At 37.4% G+C, this 8100-nt stretch overlaps 1 long non-coding RNA gene across 1 annotated transcript; it reads right to left on the reverse strand.

Annotated features, from left to right (window-relative positions):
• Nucleotides 1-700: 700 nt before the first annotated feature.
• LOC149499729 (uncharacterized) lies at nt 701-1644 on the reverse strand. The gene is made up of 2 exons (XR_016325554.1): nt 1304-1644; nt 701-1273 (listed from the first exon to the last, which is right to left on the reverse strand). It is a non-coding gene; the product is annotated as an uncharacterized LOC149499729 (long non-coding RNA).
• Nucleotides 1645-8100: the final 6456 nt, after the last annotated feature.

Below are 8100 nucleotides of genomic sequence, written 5' to 3' on the forward strand. Positions count from 1 at the left end.
ACTCAATAGCTACAAGACGCGCCATATATGTGTAAAATATTAGTCAGATCACTTGAATCAATAAATTATATAGTTTAAGATTTAAAAGGTTCTATTAATTTATCGTGCAGTCATGCAAGAACCCCTCTCGTGTGAACCCTCCCCGAAAGGCTGGCCCATAATTTTAAATTTTTTTTTTTTTTGCTTAGATGTGTGGACGAGCTCACAGCCCACCTGGTGTTAAGTGGTTACTGGAGCCCATAGACATCTACAACGTAAATGCGCCACCCACCTTGAGATATAAGTTCTAAGGTCTCAAATATATTTACAGCGGCTGCCCCACCCTTCAAACCGAAACGCACTACTGCTGCACGGCAGAAATAGGCAGGGTGGTGGTACCTACCCACGCGGACTCACGAGAGGTCCTACCACCAGTAATTTATCTCTATCTTTGGCAATTTTCTTCCAGTTTATAACAACTATGTTAATGATTCAAGATCGTGATATTCAGTCATGAATTGTATCACCACATTGTTCTGGAGGATATTTTTTGAGCTTTTTATTATTTTTTCAAAAGTGCTTGTAAAAAATTTTTCTTCAATGTTATTATAATTTCCATTTTTTTTGGTAGTATTCTATTGTATGTGTTTGTAATTTTGTATTTACCTTTGGGTTTCTTATATACATGAAAGAAAACATATTTTAGCTTCGGCATAAATAATAATATTTTTTGGAGTTTACTCCTTTAGAATCGATTTACATATATAGGCCCGGGGTATGAAAATTATGGGGACCAAAATCGTACTAGCATGTCACACGAAATGCGTTATGCGCCTGATTGGCTCCTGATTGCGTGATGCGTGCGCGCGCCAATCAAAATCGTACTAGCATGTCACACGAAATGCGTTATGCGCCTGATTGGCTCCTGATTGCGTGATGCGTGCGCGCGCCAATCAGGAGCCAACGCGCGGCCGCGTTATCGCAGGTGACGCCGGGCTGCTGCGCCGGCAGTCCGCCACAAAGCCTCGTACTGATCGCGCGTTTCTCTCATTATTGTATTTTCATATATTTGTTAGTCGTTTGTTTTGTGTCTCGTTAATTTGTTAATAATCTGTAGTGTATCGTGTTGTCGTAATATAGAACTATTTCTCGTATTGTTTCGTTTAATTTTTTATATCCAGTAAACTCCAGTCGTGCGTCGGAGCGGACACACACACTTTTTGGAGTTTACTCCTTTAGAATCGATTTACATATATAGGCCCGGGGTATGAAAATTATGGGGACCAAAATCGTACTAGCATGTCACACGAAATGCGTTATGCGCCTAGCATGTCACACGAAATGCGTTATGCGCCTGATTGGCTCCTGATTGCGTGATGCGTGCGCGCGCCAATCAGGAGCCAACGCGCGGCCGCGTTATCGCAGGTGACGCCGGGCTGCTGCGCCGGCAGTCCGCCACAAAGCCTCGTACTGATCGCGCGTTTCTCTCATTATTGTATTTTCATATATTTGTTAGTCGTTTGTTTTGTGTCTCGTTAATTTGTTAATAATCTGTTGTGTATCGTGTTGTCGTAATATACAACTATTTCTCGTATTGTTTCGTTTAATTTTTTATATCCAGTAAACTCCAGTCGTGCGTCGGAGCGGACACACACACTTTTTTTTTTTTATTGCTCTTGTAGGCAGACGAGCATACGGCCCACCTGATGGTGAGTAGTTACCGTCGCCCATGAACTTCAGCAATGCCAGGGGCAGAGCCAAGCCGCTGCCTACCAATGAAATTACTTTCTCCGGGCGTGACGTACTAACACGTCCTGGTGAAAGAGTTTGCGCCCGTTATGTACGAGTATATATGTGATCTTCTTCTTCTTTCCTATTACCTTCTGTTGAGGTACAGGGCTCGAATCAAATCCTTTCATTTACAACGGTCTCGGGCAGTATGTTTTAGTTCCTCCCACGTCATGGCCAAGGCGCCAAGTTCCTACTTCACCGAGCGACGCCAAATTGTTCTGGGATGGCCTCTCGTCCTGTCTGATATATTTATATAATACTTAATTAAAAAGGAATTCGTCGAAAATGTAATAAATACTCTTCACTTAGATAGTTACTAAACTTCATAATCAAAATATCTCGTAGAATTCTCGTTTCAACATACAGATATTTCAGGAAAAGTCCGTTCAGTTTCTATAGCTTCCTAAATCATAAAGGCATTGGGAGATAATTTGATGGACGGTTGAACTTTGAGATACGGAGAAATACATTTATTTTCTAAGAATATTTACTAGCTAGCCGGTAAATTTGGATATAGTAACACAACAAGATACAATCAACATTTATAAACTTAAACAAAATCAAATCTCTTAATTTACCTATGCAGTTGTCCTTTTAACACACTGGTCATTTGAAACGTAATTTATGTGTGGCTGGCAATAAATTTTCAAAATGTTTTTTTTTTTTTTAATATGAGATTTTATTTTCAAATTCAATCATTTATTTAATGATTAGTGTTTTTTTTTCACTACATTTGCATCTTTTTCGTCCACGAGTTCCGTCGCGGTAGCAATGCCGCACAAATGGCTCACAACATTAATGTCCTATACTGAGTGAACATTAGAACGAATACACACGATCTTGATCTTAAAAATTGAACTCTGTTGTCCCCTGTCAAAAAAAAATTAAGAACGACCAATTAAAGGCGATAGTGAAAGCTGACGATACTCAATCTACGGCTGAGTTAGCAGCAGCTCTCAACGTTAACATAAACGTGGTCCCCTGTCAAAAAATGTTAATAACGATGAATCAAAGCCGATAGTGGAAGCTGACGATACTCAATCTACGGCTGAGTTAGCAGCAGCTCTCAACGTTAACATAAACCTGGTCCCCTGTCAAAAAAATGTTAAGAACGATGAATCAAAGGCGATAGTGGAAGCTGACGATACTCAATCTACGGCTGAGTTAGCAGCTGCTCTCAACGTTAACATAAACGTGGTCCCCTGTCAAAAAATGTTAATAACGATGAATCAAAGGCGATAGTGGAAGCTGACGATACTCAATCTACGGTTGAGTTAGCAGCAGTTTTCAACGTTAACACAAAACAATATTAGACCATTTGCTTCAAATCCCCAAGATAAAAAACTTGATAAGTGGATGCCGCACAAACTAAACAATCGCCAGCACGACCAACACGTTAAGGTATACCTTGCGTTTGATGCGGTAGAGCTCTAAAAATAGCCTTGGGCCCGCCGTCAGCTCCCCAAATCTGCAGAATCATAAGCGGGCATCAGGTTGGTAAGACCTTGGTTCAACCTAGACGATAAACCTAAATGAAAACTTATCCCCAAAAATTAAAGGCCACTGTTTGGTGGTATGGTACCGGTATTATTAATCACAGCTTCTCACCAAATGTCACCACTATGCATTACTACGGATGTGTACTGTGAGGAACTGGCTTGTACTCTTTGGCTTAATAACGTCCGTTTGCAATAAATATTCACGCTTTTCAAACATTTTAAGCAATGCCCTTGGCAATTCAGCGATTTTTCGACCGCGAGCAGCTGCTGTCAAAGACATCTTGAATCGTGAATAGATATTATATTCTCCAATAAAGGAATTCCAGTGTGAATAAAATTTTACCCATCACGGATTTCTCAAGTCTTTTGAAGGTAAATGTGGTGCCATGGCAACTGGTTGATTGACCTCAACATAGCTGAATACTCGTGATGTTAGGGGATTTCGATCATTCCACTTATTAAACGGGAATCAATTGCTCCATGACTACAATAAATAATGGTTTAAAAAAACAAAAAAAAATACGCTTTTATAGAAAATCCAACTAAATAATAGAAAATAAATTTTAATAAATTTGAATTCAAAATAGTTTACGAAAAAAATGATTTTATTGTAAAAAAAATTATAAAAAATTGTCATCGTTCCTTAATGAGTATGCCAAATTTAGAGTTGATCCGACGTTTTGAAGGGGGTCAAAATTATGTTCAAAGATTCCATACTAACATGGGTATGAAGCTAATAAAAGCGTAAAAATAAGCAACTGGTATTATAATTGACGATACGAAGTAATGCGATGCTTAACAGTGAAATTCGCTTTGGAATCAAAACTATCCCCGCGGGGTACTATTGTTTTGTCACGTATTTATTGGGTTGCTTTCTTGTATCTTAAAATACCTATTATGTTCTTATACTTAAAAATTGAACATGGACCAATTTCATAAATATTAATTAAAGGGTCTTTATCACATTTTTATAAGCTATATTTCTTGCAGAATTTGCTTATTGCCTTATACTGACTTCCCGATGTGCTAGAGAGTTAACGTTCCTGAAAATAAACTATTGTAAGGTGGGCCTGCGGATCGCTCCTAATATCTGCGGACCGTCCAGTCGCATATTCTCCCCGCTTAAATTTAAAGAAATTATAGTTTATTTCGAGCGTATTGTACTTTTTAAATACTTGTAGCGGTGGCTTTTTAAAAAATAATCATATAAGGTCCATCGCTTTTAGAAAAATGACTGGCTTCGTAGCATTCATGGATAATTTGGTGCCTTTGGACTCCGGTTTCGCTCTATAGTTTTAAAAGGAAGAAAACTTTTAAGCGCGCTGTAAAAAAAAACAAAAGAAAGAATTTCAAATACAAATTATGGCAACATATCGGACCTGATCTGTGAATTGCTATGCAAAAAACAATTCCACAACGGAATAAATTGAACGATAATCAAGGTTTTAAATATTCATGAAACGGAATGTGCATAGAGCACGGCTCGCAAATCATAAGGCTAGCGTTAACAGTCCAAAGTGGAGAATTATGCGACGAATAAACAAATGCACGCCGACCTGATTCCCCGATATGCTAATTTGTATCATTTTATTATAATGTTCGTCTATTGTGATGCTTGAATAGCGATTTTATATCTTACAGCCTGGTCTGGTCGGATAATGGTTTGTCTGTTTTACCTACATATTATTATATCTATCTATAGAAGATACGGAAAAACGACATAACCTGAAATCTGAGTTTCACGTGTTTTTAATAACTATGGTTTTAGTTATTACAAATATTGATTTTCAACCCGATCGAAGTCATGTCTTCAAGCTGCTGTAAATCTTGTTTATTTTTTACTTTGGAAAAAAAGACAATTAAAAAAAAAAAAAAACTCAGATAGTTAGCAGAGTCATGTAATTGATAATATTTGTTTATATATGTTTTTATATGTATATATTTATGTATATCTATATATTAATGTATATGTATTTATTTAAGTACTATGTATGTACTATGTATTATGTATGTTATATATACACATATGTTTAAGTGATATCACCTTCACACTACACCTACCAAGCTTCATCTCCGCACTCCCCTAAGGTAGACTGTTAGAGAATGCCTATGGCATTAAGTCCGCCTTTATACTTTCTAGTATAAGAAGATATAAATAATAATAAATAATAATAAATAATAATAACAATTAACTGGAATGAGCGGCAGATAATCATTCTCGATAGTGCTAAGTGATCAGAAACTAGTCCAAGAGTTGAAGTTGTACGTTCAGCAACATTATTGAACAAAACATTGGCAAGTATCAAAAATATTTCAAACTCCCATTCCGAATCTGCTTGAGTCGTGATTACTCATTGGGATGCAGGTTGATAATCTCGTGAATTAAAATTGCGCATTGAGTACTTAGTGCCACTACAAAATCACGCGTAATTGTGATAAAAAACCGCTGACGCTTCCCATCAAGGCAGTGCCATCGTTAAATAAAAGGCGAGCATTCCGTATAAATTTTCGCGAGTTCTAGAGCAAAATAATCATATTCTCGCTTCATTTGCTTGCTTCCGTAGCGTAATTCGCTATCTCCGTGGATCCTGCGTTGATTCCACTCGATTCTGAATTTTGTTTAAAGGAATCTTCTTTCTGTACCGACCATGCATTTTTTCATACGAATACGTACAGCGTGTTTGTTTACAAATTTGTTGAATAAGTCTTCTATTGCCTCGGACTTTTTTATTAACAAAACCAACAAAGTCTACGATTTTAATGAAATTTTGCCACGGCTTATAAACATTAATTACACCATTTGCAGCTTAACTCTTGCTTTCAAATTTTGAGATAACCCTATTTTCAATATATTTTATGGTCAAAGCCAGCAGGGAAAGATGGTCATAAGTAAAGATTCATAAAATCTTCCCTTACAATACTAGTCAAGAGTGAAACGACTAAGAAAAATAAGTCAAAACCTTAAAAAGAAAATAGCATCAAATTCGATTGAGATATATAATAAACAAAATAAACATATTTTATTTCGAGACATCGTAATATTTAGTATATCTAAGTATATCAACTCTGTCCTTAGCAGCCTCTATTTCTGCTAATACCCTCAAGACGTTGATGCTTCCTCCTACTATACGCATAAAGGATGCCACCTTTTTACGCTTTATCGCGAAATAGTCATCAGTGTGTGCATTGGCGAACACACCACCGATGCACTGCAGGGTACTAGGGTGGAAGTTTCAACAACGCCCTGAAGGTATTAATGTATTGTGGAAAAAACAGTTTAGGAATTGCAAGTGTCTTCTTCGCATAGATCTTTAGTGGTTAGTGGTATGTTTCACTGGCTTATATAATTATCGCGCTAATGCATTATTGGATTCACTGACGAGTAATAAAACCATATTAACATTGCATTATCATGGTCGGCGCAAGAATCCTGATAATAGAGCTGATAATAATGTATTACGCAAAATTATCTCTAATCAATGAATCTTTGAAGATAGCTTAATTGTGTCACCGATATCTAAAAATAAACTTATCATTTATCGGTTTATCAATAACTGAATATGCTCCGTTGTTTCACACAATTTAAACTTGTGTTTCTAAAATTAACCAAAAGTGAAATACGGTAACATTAAAAACAGCCAATGATAATGACCTAACTGGTTTGATTAAAATTTTAGCTCTACATAGCAAAAGTACTGAGGATCTTTAGTTAGGGCGGCATAATGCAGATCCGCTTTATATAGTTCTAGTCATACTTATTGTGTATTTAAGAATTTTTCGGTATGGAAATATAAATTTGGAAAAAAACAAACTCTCTGTTTTTGATAATTCTTCTCAGTTGTGAAAGGATAGAAAGTAAATTATATTAAAATTTCTAATTGAAAGTATATTTTAAAACTTACTCGAATAAACAACTATTTCATTGATTGATGATTTTAATCGTTCCCTTGTTCACAAAATCGCTTATCGAAGAATCGTGTCAGTCATTATTCATTAATAAAAGTTTATGAAAGACGGACCAGCAAATAGCATCGTAGTGTGTCTCCAGATATCTTTTTTGTCACGTACCATTCGGCTCTAGAATTAACTCCACTGCTCCGTGCTCTTTGACATATTCTCCTTTAAACGAGACTTGTGAAGAATACTCGGGAGTAAGTAGCGCCTTAACTCATCTCCTAGCATTGCTGACGTCCATATGCGGCGGGAACCACTTATCATCAAGTTCATCTGCCTTCAAAGGTCATAAAACTGCAAGCGATTTCTGTTGAAGGTAGATGAGCCAAGATAGATTTAACAAGGAATGGGGCAAAATTGAACTGCCTGTATGACCTCTTTTCACGTCTGGCTTGAAGACTTAACCCAGTAAAAACACGAAGGGAAGGAATCCAATGACTTGATGTTCCGTTACAAGAAATTATCTTGGAATACGCACTGCGATTAATGCAGTGGGTGTTGGTATTATAAATGAACTACGCTTGAGCAATGGATCGTAGAATGGTAATGAAAGAGGACCTTGCCATCTCGAAGAATTTTTCTAAGCACATCCATCTAAGTTCATCCATACTACCTGGAGCCACTGCGGTCATCCACAGTGCGTTTCCAGAGATCTTTTTTGCCACGTACCATCCGGCTATGGAATGAGCTCCCCTCCACGGTGTTTCCCGAGCGCTATGACATGTCCTTCTTCAAACGAGGCTTGTGGAGAGTATTAAGCGGTAGGCAGCGGCTTGGCTCTGCCCCTGGCATTGCTGAAGTCCATGGGCGACGGTAACCACTCACCATCAGGTGGGCCGTATGCCCGTCTGCCTACAAAGGCAATAAAAAAAAAAAA

This window comes from Bombyx mandarina, chromosome 28, assembly GCF_030267445.1.
Source record: "Bombyx mandarina strain Sakado chromosome 28, ASM3026744v2".
NCBI lineage: Eukaryota > Metazoa > Arthropoda > Insecta > Lepidoptera > Bombycidae > Bombyx > Bombyx mandarina.